Source organism: Hyperolius riggenbachi, chromosome 8 (genome assembly GCF_040937935.1).
Source record: "Hyperolius riggenbachi isolate aHypRig1 chromosome 8, aHypRig1.pri, whole genome shotgun sequence".
In the NCBI taxonomy this organism is placed as follows: Eukaryota; Metazoa; Chordata; class Amphibia; order Anura; family Hyperoliidae; genus Hyperolius; species Hyperolius riggenbachi.
In genome coordinates, this window is record NC_090653.1 from 288,261,146 (window position 1) to 288,284,169 (window position 23,024).

Consider the following 23,024-nt stretch of genomic DNA (forward strand, 5'->3'; position numbering starts at 1 on the left):
ATCACTCCTGCAAAACGCTGGCAATAATCGTCGGCGTTTTGCTGTTTTAGATGTAAACGGGCCCTAACTAGGGATTACCACTGAGGAGGTTAAAGGGGCACTCCAATCAATAACTGTGGTGCCTAGTCTTCTGTGAGTGCTGTGCACTATTTAATAGCACGCCAAACACATCCACAACCACACTGGTACCGAAGAATAAGGATGGTCGGAAATGGAGATTTTCGAATTCTGCAGAAATTCCAATTTCTGCCAATGCCGCTAACCGATTCTGCAGATTTTCGATCGATTTCCAAGTTTCGATTTCCAAGTAGTGTTGTTTTGGTCATTTTTTTTGCATTCTCTGATTGGCCAAATACTTTCGAGTTGACGCTGCTTTCTCCGAATGGTTGAATGTTACCGAGTTCTGTGATTGGCCTAAAATTACCGAGTTGTGGTAGTGCAGTATTTCCCCAGAAATCCAATTTCCGAGTTACGTTTCCCGATTTCCAATCAGACATACAGAAATTTCAATTCCGCAAAATCCAAATGAGCGTCCCTACAGGAGAAGCTGGCAACGAAATTGCAGCAGTCGGCACAATCCCAGCCCTGCATCAGTACTTGCTGTTTTTTTTTACTTTTTGGGGGAAAGGGGTGGTTAGGGTTAGGAATTTTGGGTGGTATTGCTGGGACAGTGGAAACTTTGCTGTTTTCTTTAAAGGGCATGCGCAGTACAGCCCGGCGGACGTCCGATGACGTCAGCGCGCCGGCGTGGGACGCAGAAGTCCCAGGAAATGGAGCGCAGAAGAGCCCGACCTGGCAGCCGGCCTGGCCAGGTCGGGTCGGGCACCGGAGACCACCGGGAGCCTGCGGAGCGGCAGCGAGGGCACCTCCTGCCTGCCACGGGCTGGAGGAAGCCCCAGGTAAGTGGAAATTTATTTTTATTTTTTTAATCCCCTCCCTGAACCTTCCCTTTAAGGGGAGTTATGATTAAGGATGCTTGTTCAGTTTCTGCATTTCTGCATCGGAATTTGGAAATAGGTAATACAAGTGCGGTAGGCGGATTTTCTCAAAAACTACAAGGTCTTTTTGAAAGATTTTGTTTTCTCTTTTTCCCACACTTCTGTTTAAAGGAGAACTGTAGTGAGAGAGATATGGGGCAGCCATATTTATATCCTTTTAAGCAATACCAGTTGCCTGGCAGCCCTGCTGATCCACTGCCTCTAATGCTTTTAGCCCTAGCCCCTGAACAAGCATGCAGCAGATCAGGTGTTTCTGACATTTTTGTCAGATCTGACAAGATTAGCTGCATGCTTGTTTCTGGTGTGATTCTGCAGGCAGATAGCTCAGGAGGGCTGACAGGCAACTGGTATTGCTTAAAAGGAAATCAATATGGCAGCCTCCATCTACCTCTCACTACAGTTCTCCTTTAACATACCCTGGAAATTTGGTGTTTCTAGCCCCTACGGGGGCTTTGCTATTAATGGCTAAAGTCATTGACTGTAATGTAAAATGCGGAAAAATTGCATTATCAATATGTGGTATGCCTCTGACTTTAGAGGTTAAGAGCAAAGCCCCCGTAGGCGGAGTATATTTAGCAGAAGAGTGGGAACAAGAGGAACATTTTTTTTCAAAAAGACCTTGTAGTTAATAGCAGAGCAATTTTAGGCAGTGGCGTAACAATAGACCCCGCAAGGGATGCAGCCACAGGGGGCCACAGGGGCCTGTCGTGAGAGACTGACAACTAAGGGCATGGAAAGAAAAAACTTTCTGCTCTCTACACAATTGTTCTAATGATTGCATCTGCTCAGCCACTAATAAGGAACCATACAAAGTTTTGTAGACAAAGATTTGTAGATCGTCCCTATTAGTGTGCAGGGGGGGGGGGGGGGGCATCCAAAGTTTTGCAGGGGGGCCCCAGTGATTTCTAGTTATGCCCCTGATTTTAGATCCAGTTTTCTCTTATGAAATCGCTCCGAAAATGCTGCAAGCAGAGCAAATGGAATTTCAGCAAATCTCAATCACTCCCGTGGCATCCTGGCCATCCACTTACTGGAGCGAATCCATTCTGAAATTGCCGGCGATTCCTAGAAAGCATCAATCTCTGTTGAAAGCACTCTAGCGGCTCCCAGGCCTTACTGCGCACCCATTACTGTGCCTCTATTAGATTTACTAATAGTAATCATAAATGCAGATTACACTTAAATATTAGCATGTAAGCATAATCGCTAACCATAATTACGCAAGTTAGCATAATTTACGCATAATTTCAGATGCAACCTTTTTTTGCATACGAATGCATTTTTTCTCTTGAATATTTAAATAATAGCCACGCATCTACTGGCTGTCGAATTCAATTTTTTTTCAACATACGAACACATTTTTCACATTAAATATTTAACTAATAGCCACACATGCGAAGCACGCCGGCGAATAGATGCGAATATTTGTACACATTGAACGAAGAATTACGCGTGAATGAGTAATTACAGGCGTAATTACAATTCACAAATTACGCAATGCTTGTTTTGTGAAATTTCACTTAATCGTAATTGACCCATGACGAGCACCACTAATTAGTTCTACTATACACTATGCCAGTGGTTGCAGGCTGATCATATACAGTGTTCTATTCATTATTTTTATAAACTGTCTATACATTTTCAGATACTTCACAAACTTGTTAAATAGTAGACTGAACAGGGGAAAACAATTGCTACCTCCCCCTTAAATAGCAACGCAGATAGTACAAAACTAGACCTGGAGGGGGAATAGTAATTGACGCCACCGGGACTTGTGCAGGAGCAGGGTGAGCCGTATATCGGCTGTATCCTGCGCCCAAATCTGTCTGCTGCTGATTCATAGGTAAGTGACTAGGCGACTTTTAGGGACCCCCCCCCCCCCCCACTCCACTGACCTCAACATTTCTTTTGATCAATAAAGTATCTGATATCGATCAGAGTTTTGTTAGTCAGCAGATTTGGGCTGGATACGGAAATTCAATTCAAGTATTTCAATCTGCCCCCCCCAAAGAAATAAGCCCCTCTTGAGTATTACCAGTAAATTACCCCCCTTAGCCCCTATTCAATTCATCACTTTTTCTCCAATTTTTCTCCCAGGTGATATTCCCGCACCTTATCAATAAAATGCCGTTTAAACCACCAGCAAGTAAGAAAATACTCAGAATAATTTTGATAGTACTTTTTCTTTACCTACTTTTGGGTACTTTTTCAGTTGCAAAGCACTTAAAAGTTATTTGAAAGAGAAGATAAAAATGATCTCCAAGGAGATAGCTCAGGGGGGAAATCTCCTAGGAGATTTTTTTTTTTAATTTCTATCTTGAATAACTTTTCAGCATTTTGCAATTCAAAAAGTACCACAAAGTTGGGGGTGGGGAAAGTACTATTTTAAGTATTTTCTTGTTTGCTGGTGATTTCAAAGTTTGAAAATATAACTTAGGAGATCATTCATGAGAAAAAAATCAATTGCATATGAGCCTTGGTGTTCATGATCAGTTCCCTGGTGATGGGTTTAGAAAGGATCAGCGTTTGCTGGGAGTTTTAGTTCAGCCACGTCCCATTGGCTGTCTCACTCTCCCAGCAGCAGGTGTGATTGGGGCTGGAGGTGTGTGACAGACACATATGACCAATTCCCAGAGGAGTGTCAGTGAGATGACAGAGGCCTGTGCCTGGCCCACATGTGTGTGTGGGTTGTATGGAGCTGAGGATGGAGCAAATATGTCATTATTCTAACCAGCAGGACTGGTCCAGCCTGATCCCAGGGACATCACCCTGCGACTGAGAGAGCTGCTGTCACTGTGCTGTGCTGGCTGCAGCTGCTGGTACACCTCACCTACCACTGCAGCATCATCTTCCCAGCATCTGTGTGTGCTGCGCTGGGGAGAGGAGACGGGGGCCACCGCAGGGACACCTACCTACCTACCACCCCCCTGCGACTGAGAGAGCTGCTGTCACTGTGCTGTGCTGGCTGCTGGTACACCTCACCTACCACTGCAGCATCATCTTCCCAACATCTGTGTGTGCTGCGCTGGGGAGAGGAGAAGGGGGCCGCCGCAGGGACACCTACCTGCCCCACATCATCCTGCGACTGAGAGAGCTGCTGTCACTGTGCTGTCTGCAGCTGCTGGTACACCTCACCTACCACTGCAGCATCATCTTCTCAGCATCTGTGTGTGCTGCGCTGGGGAGAGGAGAAGGGGGCCGCCGCAGGGACACCTACCTACCTACCACCCCCCTGCGACTGAGAGAGCTGCTGTCGCTGTGCTGGCTGCTGGTACACCTCACCTACCACTGCAGCATCATCTTCTCAGCATCTGTGTGTGCTGTGCTGGGGAGAGGAGAAGGGGGCTGCCGCAGGGACACCTACCTACCTACCACCCCCCTGCGACTGAGAGAGCTGCTGTCACTGAGCTGTGCTGGCTGCAGCTGATGGTACACCTCACCTACCACTGCAGCATCATCTTCCCAGCATCTGTGTGTGCTGCGCTGGGGAGAGGAGAAGGGGGCCGCCGCAGGGACACCTACCTGCCCCATATCATCCTACGACTGAGAGAGCTGCTGTCGCTGTGCTGGCTGCTGGTACACCTCACCTACCACTGCAGCATCATCTTCTCAGCATCTGTGTGTGCTGCGCTGGGGAGAGGAGAAGGGGGCTGCCGCAGGGACACCTACCTACCTACCACCCCCCTGCGACTGAGAGAGCTGCTGTCACTGAGCTGTGCTGGCTGCAGCTGATGGTACACCTCACCTACCACTGCAGCATCATCTTCCCAGCATCTGTGTGTGCTGCGCAGGGGAGAGGAGAAGGGGGCCGCCGCAGGGACACAGGTGTAACTTTCTGCACTGGAATCCTTTCTGATCCTCCAATGCTGCAGCTCACAGACTGATCTCCTGCTCTGAATCCTTCCGGAACAACATAGTTACACTTCTGGATATATTTTATTTTTATTTGGGATTTTTTACAGGAGACCTCCAAGATATTTGCCGTGCTGCACAATGCTGGACAAAGCAAACGTTGCCGGTTGGTTTGGTAATATTTCCAATTCTCTCCCAATTTTTGGATTCATTACTTTTTAAAAACTTTTTTGGGGATTTGCTTTTTCTTTCTCTTTAAAGAGGAACTGCCGTGAAAATCTTAAAATTTTAAAAACATACAAATAAGCAGTAGATTTCTCCCAGAGTAAAATGAGCCGTAAATGACTTTTCTCCAATGTTGTTGTCACTTACAGTAAGTAGTAAAAATCTGACATTACCGACAGGTTTTGGGCTAGTCCATCTCTTCATGGGGGATTCTCAGCATGGCCTTTATTCTTTATGAACACATTCCCTGAAAATGATTAATACAGAGATGCTGGCCAGCCTCCCTGCTCCCTGCTCGCTATTTTGGCAGTTGGACGGAGCAACTGCCATTCACTAAGTGCTTTTAAAAATAAAGAAAACCCTGAGTGAGAACCCTCTTATGAGAAGATGGGCTAGTCCAAAATCTGTCAGTAATGTCAGATTCCTACTACCTACTGTAAGTGACAGCAACATAGGAGAAAAGTAATTTATAGCTCATTTTACTCTGGAAGAAATGTGCTTCTTATTTGTATATGTTTGCATGTATTTTAAATTTTAAGATTTTTGCAACAGAGGTCCTACAGTATGATATAATGTATTGTATGTGTAGAACAAAACATTATTAGCAAAGAAAAAATCATATTTTCAGTTATATAGATTTTTTTTTTTATAGCATTGGATCATGTCACAGTTGCAGTTTTCCAACCACACTTTTAACCACTTCACCCAAAGGTTGTTCTGGTTATCACGAGATTTTAATTATGTCCCTATTACAAAGTATGGTGACAATATATCATTTGGAAATAAAGGTGTATTTTTTCTATGGTGTTTTTTCCCACTATTTTCAAGTGCACGGGGATGCATGTGCACGCGCGGGAGCGTGCACGCGCACAGCGGCAGCAGCACTGTCTGACTTATAAAAACGTCCTGGAGCCATTAAGAGGCTCTAGCAGGACGTTTTTATAAGTCAGCTTGTCATTAAGTGGTTAAGCTATAAAACAAAGCAGCAATAATGATCCTTTGAACTTTCCTGTAGTGAAACCTTATCTCAAGCTGTTTCTTGGCTCGCTGTATAAATGCGTCAGAAAACAGGACTGTGCCTAACCCAATGGAGCGAATAGCTCAGAGAAGCTCTTTTGCATTGATAGCAACTGAAGTTTTTTTTTTAACTCTTCCTGTACTGGAAAACAATATGAGACTCTTTTCTTTGCAACTAATGTTCGATTTCTTAGCTGTACTAGACATACAATTTATTGTCTCATAAGTTTATTTTCACTTCATGTTTGCCTTAATTAGATGAAGGCATCAGGGCACAAGGGGCAACACAAGTGGGGACGAGATAGGTGATGCTTTTAAAAGTGGCCAAATACTCATCGATTTTTCCTATCGATTTCCAGCCAATTCAATCATTCGATGATCCAAAATTCCAGCTCAATCGATGATTAGATCAATTTGTGGCCATAATCAATTGTACCAGACAGACTGTTGGCTGTTGCGGAAGCAGATCAGTGGTTAAACAGAATGGAACAGTGCAATGTTGCAGTTCGATAGATTTCTAATCGATTTTATATTGAAATCTATAAAAAAGCAATGTGCAGTGTGTGGAGGGATTGGATCCGATAGAGCTTTTTATGATTGTATTATAATCTGAGTTGGATCTAACTTTTGGTTATATTATCGAGTAGTGTATAGGTCGCCATACACACATAGAATTTCCCATTCAACTCCCTGCAGATTCGTTCAATCTGATCGAATCAGATGGGAATCAATTCCTTTAAATATTCAATTCGATCAATTTTGACCAAAATTTGATTGAAGGTATAAATCGGACAGGATGGAAAATCTCGGTCAATTGGGGGCGGGGCGGAAGCGGCAGACAATCACTAGGCCATACTGTTGCATTATATCGAACAGTGCAATTCTGCTGTTTGATCGATTCTCAATAGATTTTCTGATCTATTAAAGATTGATATGCTGTGCCAGGTAGGATTTTCTTCTGAATCGATTCCTGCCTGAAAGGAATTGGTCGTTTTGGAACATTAGGTAGAAATCTGGGTGGAAATCTTTAGGTGTATGGCCAGCTTACGGCTACTCGGTTCACAAAGCACTTGTTACGGTTTTATCTGATTATCCGAACCAAGCAGAAACAAAAACAAAAAAAGGTTTGAACTCAGATTGATAGCTTGATCAGAGTAAACTTGAGGCTGGATTCACACTTAAGGGGCCCATACACTGGTCGATTTCAGCCATCCATCGATAGATCAGAAATCGATTCTATCAAATCTATCGATCGATTTGTGCCTGATTTCTATTGATTTTGAACGATTTGATCTATCTAACAGGATGGAAAATCTAGGTTGAGCGGCTGCTGGCAGCAGATTGATGGCCCATAGAGTTGCATTGGATCTAATAGTGCGATAATGCTTTTAGATCGATTTCCAATAGATTTCCAATAGATTATAGTCTGAAATCTATTGGAAATCTGTTCCTAGTGTGTGGCACACATCAGATAGATTTCTTTCAGATTCAACTTGGCAGGCATCTGACAGAAATCTATCTGATGGTCGAATCTGCTGCATATCTATCAGTGTATGGCCACCTTAAGATGCATTGCAGTGAGTTGCGTCGAGTTGCATTATAATGCGTCGCAACCCATTGGAAAAAGCACGCTGCAATGCGATGCAACATAACGCAACGTGTCTAAAGGTGACCACTAACAGTCCAATTTTTTGTGAAAAATTATTTAAGCAATCAGATAATTCTGATCGGATTGGCTGTAAATAATCTCAGTTGATGGGCACAATCAATTACAGATGATTATAAAAACAGCAGTGCGATTGGATTTTCGGCGAACCACAATTTGGATTTTCTTGTCGGTTGTGATCGATAGGAAGCAAAGATTGATCCCTTGATGGTGTAGTGAACGATGTATTACGATATTTTGCTTCCGATCAGAATTATATGATTGCTCCAACGATTTTTCGCTAGAAAGTGGATCATTAAGGTGGCCACTAATGATCCAATTTCTAGGGAAAATTCGTTCAAATGATCAGATAATTCTGATCCAAAGAAAAATCGTTCACTACACCATCAACGAACCAATCTTTGCTTCCCATCTCTCACAACCAACAAGAAAATCCAAATTTTGGTTTGACGAAAATAAAATCGGACGACTATTTTTCTAATCGTTCAAAATCGATTATGCCCACCAATGGAGATTTTTTATTTATTTACAACCAATCCAATCAGAATTTCTGATTGTTCAAATGATTTTTCAGTAGAAATTGGACCGTTAGTGGACATTTTTAGTGTGAATCCAGCTTCAATGAAGAGACACTAGATTGGGCATAAAGGTGCCCACTAACGGTCCAATTCTAGCGAAAAATCGTTCCAGCGATCAGAAATTGTGATCAGATTGGTTGTAATTTGTAAATAATCTCCTTTGATGGGCACAATCGATTACAAGCGATTATAAAAATCTGATTGGATTTTTGTCTAACCAGAATTTGGATTTTCTTGTCGTTTGTGACAGATAAGAAGCAAAGATTGGTTCGTTGATGGTGTGGTGATCGATTTCACTTCCGATCAGAATTAACTGAGCGCTTTAACGATTTTAAGCTACACATTGGATCATTAGTTGCCACCTTAAGAGGAGTATATGTTATATTATTATGGAGATAACATCTACTGTACGACTAGTAGTGATCCTCGTAATTAGTCATTATGATTATGCAAGTTTTCACGTGAATGTTCACAATTATGCCTCTACGTAATTACGATTTGTACATTTTATAGATTTCGTATAGTCGTAATTTTGCGTAAAATTTTGCGTATTTTTCACATAAATTCACTCCGACTTTAGCAGTGAATAGCAAATCCCCCATATATGCTATTGACAAAAAGACCTTGTAGTTTTTGAGAAAATCGATTTTAAAAAATGTAAAGAAAAAATGTTTTTTAAACTCAGAAAGAGACTTTTTCTTTGCATATTTAAAATCTATTTTCTCAAAAACTGAAAGGTCTTTTTGGAAAAATGTTTTTATGACTTGTACCCACGATTCTCCTGAACATATGTAGCAATTTTGGTAGCAATAGCGTGTATTTGCTATTAACCACTAAAATTGGTACAAAATTATGCAAAATTTCACGAAAGTATGAAATACAGTATTACTATTACATACAAAATTAATTACAATTTTCTCGGAAATGTCGCATTACGATTACGATGCGTAATTGCGAATTTTGATGCAAAATTTTGCATATGCGAAATTTCGACCCATCACTGACGACTAGTAAGCAATAAATATTTCAAAGACAAGTAACATGGTGGACAAAAAAGGTACAATAGACTGATTTATTTAACCTCTAGCGAATGATGGCATTTACGTGCAGGAGAAAATGCATTTTCATGAAAGCTGGGTATATTGAAGAAATTCCATTACATTTTTGCAGTTTTCAAGCAAGGTGGAAATGCAAGTTTTGATGTGAAAATGACATTGTCGAAAATTCAAGTTTATTCCTCCCTACTTCTTCAGAGATAAGAGCAGCGATTGCTCCAGACGATTCTTCACACTCTTTCGCTTTGTTCACATCTAAAATCGAAATCGCTGACGTCATCATTATTCGATTTTTTTTGCACAATTTTTTTCCCCTCCCGGCGATTACCTGCACGCTTCTATTTTGTATAAAGCGCGTTTCTAAGCGCTTTTGCAGAGCGATTTGTTTTTCCACTTCCTGACGCAAGTCAGAGATTGAACTCTTTGACTTGGAAAAGAATAAACATAATGTATTTATTCTCAAAAGTGCTGGGGAAATCGCTATACACAGCTCTTTTTCAAGCATTTTGCGATTTCCCTATACCTTCCACTGAGGGAAATTGGCCCAAAAATGGTACAGGCAGCGCTTTGTTCTCGTGAACACTCTCATTGGGAATCATTGCACAAGCACTTTTAGGCCTGGAACCCACTATAAAATGCTGTCGCCAATCGCAATCGCTAGCGTTTTGTATGAGCATTTTGCAAGCGATTTCATGAGCGTTTTTGAGAGCAGTAGGGTGTTGTGCCGTGTTAGCCATCAGTAAAAGCAAGAAGTTTTAAATCAGGATGATACCATTTATTGGCTAACTAAAAATGAATAAGAATAAGCAAGCTTTCGGCCTTGCAGCCTTCGTCGGGCTTACATCCTGTTGAACAGTTAGCCAATAAATGGTATCATCCTGATTCAAAACTTCTTGTTTTTGTCTTTTGAGAGCGATTTTAAAAAGTGTAAGGTTTTTGCCAGCGGTTGTGTAGCGATTAGCGATTTTAATTCTGATTGGTCCTTTCAATTCATTTTCATTTTTGAACAGTGTGCAGTAACTTCAAAACGCTAGCAAAATCGCTCTGTGTAGGTTTTGATGAGCGATTACCCCAGTGTTTATATATTTTACATTGCAGAAACGCTAAGCGCTAAACGCTGAAAATGCTGTATGTCCTGCGTTTTGCGATTTGGTAATCGCAATCGCTCCAGTGGAATTGGTCCATCCATTAACATTAGCTGAGCGCTTAGGGAAATCGCTAGCGGTTTGAATCGCTCCCTAAACACTAAAAATCGCTCCAGTGGGTTCCAGCCCTTAGGGTGATTTTGAAGATCGCCGGAAGCTTAAAAAAAAGGCGAAAACGCTCTTAGTGTGAAAAAGCCCTTTCAGTCACAATTCCGACTCATTCCTGCAAATGAGTCGAGAGGCAGCTCAGATCCAAAGATCACTCACTGAGGATCAGGAGAATGGCTGTGCTGATGACCCGGACCTGCGGCTGGCTCCTCCTCCTTGAGGTAAAATATCAGTTTTTGGCGCACTTACATTGCACATTATGCTGCTCATATCTGCTACAATTACCTGTTTCATTTTCCCCACTGTTTTGACCTGTGAATATAAATAATAATAGCAATATTTGTCATTATCACCAACAGATTTGATCTATATCTTCCTTAGGATAGCTGGGAATGGGATCCAACAGTAATTCTATTCACGACAGGAGGGAATGGGAAATGATTGTACTCATAAAATCTCACTGAAGATTAGTTCCTTCGTATGACGCTTCCTCGACACCACAGATTTCTATCTTCTTGTGTGTATTCCATGAGGGTGCAGGGTATGTCCACAAAATTACTTCTCTGCTGCACAGAATCCTGCAAAATATTCTCATTTTTTAACTTCTTGCCAACCACTCCACGCCAATTGTCATGAATGCGGCGGCAGGCCCAGGACCGCTCCACGCCGATTGGCGTGAGCGGTCTTCTATGGGGCTAGCAGGAGATCGCACACGCCGATGCTCGCGCATCTCCGCTTGGAAGGCGGAGCAGAGAGCTCGGAGACTGGAGACTGTTAGACGGCGAAACCGCCGTCTAATCACTGTGTACAGCACTGCGATCTGTAGCAGCGCTGTACTGCGGCTGTCCCCTCTGACAGGCACAAAAGTGATTGACTGTTATGGGCTGAAGCCTATGACAGCCGATCACGTTGAATGGCTGGCGGGTCGAATACATTTTTTTTAAAATGCACAAATTTATTTAATAAATAATAAAATAAATATTTATAAAAAACAAATAAACAAACAACTGGGGAGCGATCAGATCCCAACAACAGAAAGAGAAAAGAGGGGGGGGGGGGGGGGGGGGAATCACTAGTGTTCTGAGTTGTGCGGCCCTGAGCTTGGCCTTAAAGCTGCAGTGGCCCAATTAGTCAAAACCTGGTCTTTAGGGGGGGTTTAACACCACGGTCCTCAAGTGGTTAATTTTTTATTTTTTTTTATGGTAATTTAGCTGGAAATGTCTCTTGAATTCCTTATATGTTAATTATATTGTTTTATTTTACATTGAACAGTTTGTAGAATGAAATGCATGAAATTCTATTTGCAGTTAGCATAGCTGGATTACCCACTAGGTCGTCCAGGCAGGTACCGAGGGCTTTGTAGATGTGCAGGGGCTTGCCTGATACCTCCTCTGTACATTACAGATGGTATATAATGAGATGCACATAAGTACGGCTTGCATGCAGATCTCATGCAAATTGCATGTAGTTTGATGCAATCGTAATCGTCAGGAAACTCATTTGATTGGCCCAGTTCCAGTTTTTGCGAATTACCTTCAAGGAATCCACTAAATGTATTTGAAACACATTTTTTGACTAGATGAGTTAGGCCCAATTCACACTAGAGCGTTTTGCCACGTTTTCGGCAAAACGCTCAAACGCTAGCGCTGTTTAAAAGCGCTAGCGCAATGAAACCCTATGGGCCCATTCTTACTTGGGCGATTTGCGGTAATCGCCGCAAAACGCCCCAAAACGCGGAACGCAAATGCGACACCTGCATAATTTTCAGGCGATTTCCCGGTGATCACGTTTCAGTGCTATAGAGGCACTAAACGCAATCGCGACAAAATCGCCGCAGTGTTCAGTGATTTTTCTGCGTGAAATTGCGGAAAAATCACTCCTGCAAAACGCCGGCAAAAATCGCCGGGGTTTTGCGCTTCTAAGTGTGAATGGGGCCTTACTGAATAGGAAGAGCCGAGATTGAAACCCAGGTCTCCTGTGTCAGAGGCAGTTAGGATGAGATAGTGAAATGTGCGCAAAATTACTGGATAGTGTACTAAGACTAGTACACTATCATGTAATATGGCACACATTTCTCTATCTTATCCCAACGGACATGTGATTTGCGCTGGCCATATTATGGTGACAGCGTACCTTGTATTCTTATCTCCCTTTCTCTAGCTCCCAGGATTTCACTTGCTGTCGTAGCTGCTGTTCAGCTTGGTGAAGAGGCGTGGCTTCAGATGAATTGAGAGTGAGCAGTCTACAGGAGGTTGATAAGGGTCTAGGAATAAGAGCAAGGTATTTCCCTTTCTCATTTTGCAAAACGTATAATTATTTTTTTTATCTAAATGACATGTTGTTAGGCGTAATTAATTACCTTATTGAAGACATATTTAAGTCATGAAACATGAGAGCTGTGTGAATTTTGGCGTTCTATCCTGACACACAAATGTATGTATATTGAGAAATCCTGCCGTCGCAGCGTGCGAGATTTTCCCATCAGATTTGTCAGCGCTTTGGTGAGAATCGCCCCTAGGACGCGATAATCTGACATCTTCATTAGCATAGGAATCTGCCGTGTCACCCATCCTCACACACCTCTGCGAGATCTGCCAGAATCTGCGGCTGAGACGCCACTCGTGATCGCGCTGCGCAGTCTCAGGAAACCTGGGAAGTTATTTTTCACATATTGTAGGAAAGGTTAAGAAAGTTTCCTTTTTAGCTACTCTTACTTTTCAGCTTTTTTTTTTTTAAAAAAATTCTTAGCTTGTTTTTTGACTTTCCCACGCAGAGAAAATTTCCTCCGCAGCGATTTCGAGGAAGGAGGGTCAGGTTGGGGCGGAGGATATAATTAGAGCAGTTCTGTTGACTTCAGCATCCTCTTCCCGGGTCAAGTGGTTTATATTCAGCGGGAGATAGTGAGGGAGGGGTCAGTCGCTGGGCAGCGTGATAGAGGCGGTATGCGAAGCGTTGCAGCACAGATCCCTCTAATTATATAAAGCGAAGGGAAGGATTATTTTAAAGCTGCGTACTCGCCGTCCAACGTGTCCTGCGACATCCCCTTGACGATGGTCATCAGTGATTCCTCTTCCTGCTGGCGGGTATGTACGACGTCACGCAACGCTACACGCTGAGGGCGGACAAGACTTCAAGTGATCGCGGTGCTTTGCGCAGCAATGGTTGGGATTCTTAGCAATCCACTATGCCGTGACGGTCGTTATTGCGACGCTAAGCAACGTTCGCGTGGTCGTGCGCCTGTACCCTCGTCACAATATCGCAGGAACCACCTTTTGGCGCTCAAAAAAATATCGGTCGTCTGGAAAATCGTCGGGAAAATCGCAACGTGGGTATTAACTTAAGACCTGCGATCCACTAGAGCTGTTAAACAAGGCTTTGGAACCGTCGGCGAGAGAACCCAAGTCCAAAATCGCATTCCATGAAATCGCTCAGGCTGGGAGCACACATAACATAGCGTGAAGGGCTGTGTTTTGTCATGTTTTATGTTAATGTTGCGTGTTTTTTGTTCGTTTTTACTGCGTTTTGGAAGCGCATATAAATACGCATGGAAAACGCATGTTTTTGATGCCTCTATGAATATTATGCAACAAACACAACATTTTTAAAAACACAGGTTTGAAAACGCATATAAAACGCATATGCTAGCGTTTCTGCTATGTGTGCACCCAGCCTCAGAGTTAAGTGCATCCCGCGGATCTGTTGCAGTGTGAAGTGTGAAAGGCTTCTGTTTATCAAATAATGTCAGTTTATTGATGAGTGGAAAACAGACAAAAAAGGTCCTTATCAGCTCAAGTGGGAACACAGCCTAATAGTTTTGTGGTTTATCGCTGGTAACTCACATGGCACGGCGGTGCAGAGCGTCCTCCACCCGTGCAGAGCGTCCTCCAGTCACACGCGGAGAAGGTGTAGGATACAAGAGCACGCTCTCTATGTTAAAATTAAAAGCGAATTATGCTTTTTTTTACTTCTTGCCGACCGCACCACGCCAAGTGGCATGAACGCGGCGGCAGCCCCAGGTTGGCGTGAACGGCCTTCTTTGGGGCTAGCAGGAGATTGCGCACGCATCACCACTTGGAAGGCGTGGCTCCGCTTCGCCTTCAGTCTCCCAGCGGCAATTGCTGCTCGGAGACTGTTAGACGGCAAAACCGCTGTCTAATATACATGTACAGCGCTGCGATCGGCAGCAGCGCTGTACTGGGGACAGCCGTGTGACACAGCTGTCCCCCCGGGGGACAAAGAAACAATCAGCGGTGATAGGCTGGCCTGGGGAGGGAGGGTTGTAAAAATAAAACAAAAATAAGCATTTTTATTGAATAAATAATAAAAATATTTACTACAAAAAAAAAACATTGGGGGAATGATCAGACCCCACCAACAGAAAGCTCTGTTGGTGGGGAGAAAAGGGGGGGATCACTTGTGTGCTAAGTTGTCCAGCCCTGCAGCCAGCCTTTAAAGCTGCAGTGGCCCAATTGATGAAAAATGGCCTGGTCTACAGGGGGGTTTAACACCGCGGCCCTTGAGTGGTGAAGTAAAAAAACATGAACGTATTACAAAAATAGCTATTTTCCGATATTCGTTTTTACCGACCAAGCTAGCCACATGTGAAACTGATTCTATTCTAATAATTGTGTATGGTAAATGTGCTGCTCAGAGCGCCACCTGCTGACAGGCACTGGTAAATAGGAAATATTCATATGTAATAGATGTTATTTTCTCGTTTAAAAAGTTAAAGCAAAACATTTTTTAAATCTGCTTTGAAAGCACAATTCAAGTCTGAAGTGATAAAATAAAACAAATACAAAAACAGATACTCACCTGAGGAGATGGGAGGCTCCGGGTCCTATAGAGTCTTCCTGTTCCCTTCCTGGTCCTCTCGTTGCGGCGCTGGCTCCTCCATTAGCAGTCTCAGACTCTGACCGATATGTAGGAGACAGCTCTATGCCACTGAGCTTCAGAAGTCCTCGGGGGCCCGAGTGCTCCCGAATACGTCTGCTCCATATTGCGCACGTGCGAGCACGCCCTCTCTCACACTTACGCATGCGCAGTAGGGCGCGGCCCATTTTTCGGAAGCACTCTGGTTCACAAAGCCTCCCGCAGCGGCAGAGAGCAGTCTCCCAACCATCGGTCAGAGGGAACCAGCGCAGGAACGGGCACCGGGAGAGAAGAGGGAAGGCCAGGGCCGGATGATAAAAAGGCGGCGCTCTTCCCTTCCCGAGCGCCTCCCTCCCTCTTTCTCTATGCAGAGTCCCGATGAGATTCCAAATGAGAGGTTTCTCATCCTACTATCAGCATTCCACTGATGAGAGCTTTCTACAGCCAGCGGCACCTCTAGCTACTTAATTTCTGAGGTTCCTCTAGCTCCCTAATACTTGGGGGCACTTACTGAGGGTGCTTCTGGCTACCTAATACTAAGGGGCACCTGTACCTATGTATGATGAGCAAGGGAAGTCAGGGAGAAGTGACTGCTGGGAAAAATGCAACACTTGCAGTGTGGTTCGGTGGGGGTTTGTAGGTTTGTGGAGGGCAAAGTCTAGGGAGCCAGGACATCTGTGCCTATAGGCTCCTGTGAGGTAAATCCGGGCCTGGAAAAGGCTCTATAGAACTCACAGCCTTCCCTCTCCTTAGGTAAGTATCTTTTTTTTTATTTTTTAAAGAGACTCTAAAGCGAGAATAAATCTTGCTTCAGAGCTCATAGTTAGCAGGGGCACGTGTGCCCCTGCTAAACCGCCGCTATCCCGCGGCTAAACGGGGGTCCCTTCACCCCCAAACCCACCCCCGCAATAGTTGGTCGTAGATTTGGTCGTTCCTGGAGGCAGGGCTAACGGCTGCAGCCCTGCCTCCTGCGCGTCTATCAGACGCGCATCGCCACCTCTCCCCCACCCCTCTCAGCGAAGGAAGACTGAGAGGGGCGGGGGAGAGGCGGAGGTACGCGTGTGATAGACGCGCGGGAGGCAGGGCTGCGGCGGTTAGCCCTGCCCCAATGCGGAAGCGCTCCCCCGCATTACGGAGGGGATTTGGGGGATCAGGGACCCCCGTTTAGCGGCGCTATAGCGGCGGTTTAGCAGGGGCACACATGCCCCTGCTATCTATGAGGTCTGAAGCGAGATTTATTCTCGCTTCAGACTCTCTTTAAATTGTTTCACTTCAGATTCACTTTAAATAAATGAATCTATATGACACTAAACATTCCATTGTGTCCTGCAGGGAGGGGTCTGCGGAGAGGTATGTACAGAGAGTGAGTGGCGGTGACTTATGTAATGAGTATCTGTGGCTCCTGCAGGCAGAATCTGCTACACGTGTGTTTACACTACAAACATGTTACCAGCAAGAGTTCAACTGCTTTTATACTTTGTGTTTATATGTACACAGCAATAATATGACTGGAGCAGACTGGATACTGCACTGTGCGCACCTGAGTAACGCCCTCCCCATACCGCCTGTTCATTCTACACAAGAGAAGTCATACTGTGCAGCCTCCATACATATAGAATAACAGCAGGTACTGAGAATTACACCCGGCATACAGGACAAGAGAAGTCATACTGTGCAGCCTCCATACATACAGAATAAGAGCAGATACTGAGAATTACACCCGGCATACAGGACAAGAGAAGTCATACTGTGCAGCCTCCATACATACAGAATAAGAGCAGATACTGAGAATTACACCCAGCATACAGGACAAGAGAAGCCGTACTGTGCAGCCTCCATACCTACAGAATAAGAGCAGATACTGAGAATTACACCCGGCATACAGGACAAGAGAAGTCATACTGTGCAGATACTGAGAATTTACTTCTCTTGTCCTGTATGCCGGGTGTAATTCTTAGTAGCAGCTTAATGGCAGTGGCTGAATGGAGTAATGGTTAAGGGCTCTGCTTCTGACACAGGAGACCTGGGTTCAAATCTCGGCTCTGTCTGTTCAGTAAGCCAGGACTTATTCAGTAGGGGACCTTGGGCAAGTCTCCCTAACACTGCTACTGCCTATAGAGCGTGTCCTAGTGGCTGCAGCTCTGGCGCTTTGAGTTCGCCAGGAGAAAAGCGCGATATAAGTGTTCTGTGTTTGTTTGTTTGTTTGTAGTATCTGCTCTCATCCTGTATACACACAAAGCTCAGGAATGCAGGGATGCTGGGAATTGTAGTTCCCAATCCCAGTGGATCAGCAGTTTCTGTGCCCAGTGAAGTTGTACTGCTTTCTTGTATGAATGTTTTACATCCTGCGGACTTCGCTCCAGTGACTATTCCCTGAGCCGCTGGTGACAGAGTAGCTGTCGCGTTACACACAGTACATGTGCGTTCATGCCTCTGCCTTGCCCTGACACCGCTATCATTCACACCTCGCTGTCAGGCGGCGCTCTGGCAGGTGCACCACGGCGGGTCATGTCAGGCGCTCTATCGACCTCCATCCTGCGGCACGCAGCGACACGATCTGCAAACACCGCATTTCTACATTCACTTTACAGCATCTGGCATGGAGATGAAAAGACTCCCTCCCTGTACCAGGGAAAGACAGAAGCATCACTTTCCCAGGCTTCTACCTGTGCCTGTGGCAAGGAATGGACAAACCCTCTACAGCTGGGACACTGTGTGCTGCTGGAGGACTCTGCTCCTTCCTCTAACTCCCCTCTCCTGATATACTCTGTGCTGCTGGAGGACTCTGCTCCTTCCTCTAACTCTCCTCTCCTGATATACTCTGTGCTGCTGGAGGACTCTGCTCCTTCCTCTAACTCTCCTCTCCTGATATACTCTGTGCTGCTGGAGGACTCTGCTCCTTCCTCTATCTAACTCTCCTCTCCTGATATACTCTGTGCTGCTGGAGGACTCTGCTCCTTCCTCTAACTCTCCTCTCCTGATATACTCTGTGCTGCTGGAGGACTCTGCTCCTTCCTCTAACTCTCCTCTCCTGATATACTCTGTGCTGCTGGAGGACTCTGCTCCTTCCTCTAACTCTCCTCTCCTGATATACTCTGTGCTGCTGGAGGACTCTGCTCCTTCCTCTAACTCTCCTCTCCTGATATACTCTGTGCTGCTGGAGGACTCTGCTCCTCCCTCTATCTCTCCTCTCCTGATATACTCTGTGCTGCTGGATGACTCTGCTCCTCCCTCTATCTCTCCTCTCCTGATATACTCTGTGCTGCTGGAGGACTCTGCTCCTTCCTCTAACTCTCCTCTCCTGATATAATCTGTGCTGCTGGAGGACTCTGCTCCTTCCTCTATCCCTCCTCTCCTGATATACTCTGTGCTGCTGGAGGATTCTGCGTCTTCCTCTAACTCTCCTCTCCTGATATACTCTGTGCTGCTGGAGGACTCTGCTCCTTCCTCTATCTAACTCTCCTTTCCTGATATACTCTGTGCTGCTGGAGGACTCTGCTCCTCCCTCTAACTCTCCTCTCCTGATATAGTCTGTGCTGCTGGATGACTCTGCTCCTTCCTCTATCTAACTCTCCTCTCCTGATATACTCTGTGCTGCTGGAGGACTCTGCTTCTTCCTCTAACTCTCCTCTCCTGATATAGTCTGTGCTGCTGGAGGACTCTGCTCCTTCCTCTAACTCTCCTCTCCTGATACACTCTGTGCTGCTGGAGGACTCTGCTCCTTCCTCTATCTAACTCTCCTCTCCTGATATACTCTGTGCTGCTGGAGGACTCTGCTCCTCCCTCTAACTCTCCTCTCCTGATATACTCTGTGCTGCTGGAGGACTCTGCTCCTTCCTCTAACTCTCCTCTCCTGATATACTCTGTGCTGCTGGAGGACTCTGCTCCTTCCTCTAACTCTCCTCTCCTGATATAGTCTGTGCTGCTGGAGGACTCTGCTCCTTCCTCTAACTCTCCTCTCCTGATACACTCTGTGCTGCTGGAGGACTCTGCTCCTTCCTCTATCTAACTCTCCTCTCCTGATATACTCTGTGCTGCTGGAGGACTCTGCTCCTTCCTCTAACCCTCCTCTCCTGATATACTCTGTGCTGCTGGAGGACTCTGCTCCTCCCTCTAACTCTCCTGATATACTCTGTGCTGCTGGAGGACTCTGATCCTTCCTCTAACTCTCCTCTCCTGATATACTCTGTGCTGCTGGAGGACTCTGCTCCTCCCTCTATCTAACTCTCCTCTCCTGATATACTCTGTGCTGCTGGAGGACTCTGCTCCTCCCTCTATCTATCTCTCCTCTCCTGATATACTCTGTGCTGCTGGAGGACTTTGCTCCTCCCTATATCTAACTCTCCTCTCCTGATATACTCTGTGCTGCTGGAGGAATCTGCCTCTTCCTCTAACTCTCCTCTCCTGATATACTCTGTGCTGCTGGAGGACTCTGCTCCTCCCTCTAACTCTCCTCTCCTGATATACTCTGTGCTGCTGGAGGACTCTGCTCCTTCCTCTAACCCTCCTCTCCTGATATACTCTGTGCTGCTGGAGGACTCTGCTCCTCCCTCTATCTAACTCTCCTCTCCTGATATACTCTGTGCTGCTGGAGGACTCTGCTCCTTCCTCTAACTCTCCTCTCCTGATATACTCTGTGCTGCTGGAGGACTCTGCTCCTCCCTCTATCTCTCCTCTCCTGATATACTCTGTGCTGCTGGATGACTCTGCTCCTCCCTCTATCTCTCCTCTCCTGATATACTCTGTGCTGCTGGAGGACTCTGCTCCTTCCTCTAACTCTCCTCTCCTGATATAATCTGTGCTGCTGGAGGACTCTGCTCCTTCCTCTATCCCTCCTCTCCTGATATACTCTGTGCTGCTGGAGGACTCTGCTCCTTCCTCTCTCTCCTCTCCTGATATACTCTGTGCTGCTGGAGGACTCTGCTCCTTCCTCTAACTCTCCTCTCCTGATATACTCTGTGCTGCTGGAGGACTCTGCTCCTCCCTCTAACCCTCCTCTCCTGATATACTCTGTGCTGCTGGAGGACTCTGCTCCCTCCTCTAACTCTCCTCTCCTGATATACTCTGTGCTGCAGGAGGACTCTGCTCCTTCCTCTAACTCTCCTCTCCTGATATACTCTGCGCTGCTGGAGGACTCTGCTCCTTCCTCTATCTAACTCGCCTCTCCTGATATACTCTGTGCTGCTGGAGGACTCTGCTCCTCCCTCTAACCCTCCTCTCCTGATATACTCTGTGCTGCTGGAGGACTCTGCTCCTCCCTCTGACTCTCCTCTCCTGATTTCCTCTGTGCTGCTGGAGGACTCTGCTCCTTCCTCTCCACAGCTGTAATAGTTAGGTAGGCCCAGGGCAGTTTCTAGGCTAAATTGCACCCAGGGCAAGGGTGTAAAAATTGCACCCCCTTTCCCCCCATCCCATGGACTCGCAAACCCTTACACTTTAGGGGCGGTCACACAGCCACAGATCACAAGTAGATCTGCCTACTTACTAGTGATCAGCCACTCATCCAGGAGGAAGCAGGGACCAGGAAAACACACAGGCGAAGAGAGCCCAGAAAGCTGACTCCTCCATGGGCGCCGCGCACTGACAGCCTGCAGTACCACTACAGGACATAAGGTGTCAACACGCGGTGGTGACGTAATGATGGCTTGACGTCTAAAGCAGCCCAGGAGGAGTCAAGGTAGGTGATCGCGCTGGTAATCTTCCATTTGGCTGCCCCACGCATCACCAGCTCCCTAGCGGTTATGTCCTTCTGGCTGCGCCCCCCTTCTTCTTCTTGCCAGTCTGCACCCAGGGCGGTCGCCCTGTCCGCACTGCCCAAGAAACGGCCCTGGGTAGGCCCCTTAGAAGACTGGGATTGCCAGGAGTGGCATAACCAGGAGGACTGAAGTCTTCCATTCTGTGTGTTGAAACTGAGGTCCAGCACCCTATATATATGGTGGGATTGCCACTGGGGAGTGAGTTGTTCCACCATTGTTTGGACTTACAAGTTCCTGAATTCTGGTGGTTATGTGCTGCCTGATTCTCCAGGATAGGAGAGACATTATTGTGCGCCTAGTCTGGGGTTGGACCCGGATGTCAGATGGACTGGTGACCGCCTCGCCTCATGAAAGTTGACTGAAAGATTTATTATCAGAAAGATTTAGCTAGTATTGAATGTTCACCGATCATTCTGTACAAAAGGAAGTGTCATTTCTGCAGGGAACTGTAGTTTTGGTTATACGCTTGTTGGTTTAGGCGGTTGAGCGTCAGTGGTGGGAGGAGCCCTGCCAATGCTGTATCCCAGAGTGGGCGGGATTATTTTAGCTGTTTGCCCCATCAGTGGGCAGTGTGGCTGACACAGAGAACCAATTAACTTCTTCTTATGGTTGTCTTCATTCCTCAGAAAGGCAAGACTCTCATTGGTCCAGATAAATTGTCCAATGGGAAGCCAAGGTGAAAACTTCAAAGCTGCTTCTGCCTGAGTTTCCATCCTAATGAGTGATGTGGAGAGGCAATGGGGGTGGTGGGTCTACAATAAAGACTTTGTGAAGAATCCAGAGGATTTCAACAACTACCGAGACACTCTGACGACTGAATATATTAATAAAAACTTTTACTTCTGTCTTTGTGTCATTTCTAAATAAAGGACTTTTTCAAGGTGTGGGTGTGGTTTGTTGTTCTACACTTAACTAGGTGAAGGAATAGTTTACGGGTATTAACTGACACCTTTACATATTGACCTGACACGTAGTGCATATCTAAAATAAAGAATATTTTTCAATAAAGGGGACTCCGGACTCCACAACAAGTCCCCTGATACTGTTAACCTGAGGCAAGGGGAGGGGAAGATTTCTCCCCCCTCTTGCAAAGTCCCCCCCCCCCTCTAAACATTAAGACAAATGCACTCACAAGTGTTTAGCCTTCTTGACCAATACCAGCCTGCATTGAGAATAAAGGGTTGAAAAAGGCTTGGGGAGGAGGGCACACTTTTTTAACGTTTAAAAATAAAGTTTTGTCTGATTTAACAAAAGGCTCCACCTTGAAAGGAGCCAGACACCTACACACAGCCTCCACCTCGAAATGAGTCAGACACCTATACACAGCCTCCACCTTGAAGTGAGACAGACACCTACACACAGCGCAGCCTTCACCTTGAAAGGAGCCAGACATCTATACTCAGCAGAGCCGGGACAAGGTCCTCTAGCACCCAAGGCTGAGACAGCAAAGTGCGCCCCTCCATCCCTCCCACCCTAGCTGTCACACACTGATTGCTATTAGACAAAGAGGGCCACAGGGCCCACAACCTCCCCAACACTTTAATATCTAGTTATCTGGCTTGCAGTCACCGCCATGTATCCCCTTTTATTATTTCTTTCTGCTTCAAACACAATTAGGAATGACAGCTGAATTAATTCTGCGCCCCCTCCTACACTGCTCCCTAAGGCTGGAGCCTCTCCAGCCTATGCCTCGGCCCGGCCCTGATACTCAGCCTTCACCTTAAAATGTGCCAGACAACAATACATAGCCTC

The 23,024-nt window shown here is 45.7% G+C and overlaps 1 long non-coding RNA gene across 1 annotated transcript; it reads left to right on the forward strand.

The window, feature by feature from the left end:
• The first annotated feature begins 3,738 nt into the window (after positions 1–3,738).
• LOC137528596 (uncharacterized) lies at positions 3,739–22,086 on the forward strand. The gene is made up of 3 exons (XR_011023432.1): positions 3,739–5,025; positions 12,805–12,924; positions 21,899–22,086. It is a non-coding gene; the product is annotated as an uncharacterized lncRNA (long non-coding RNA).
• The last annotated feature ends 938 nt before the right edge of the window (positions 22,087–23,024 follow it).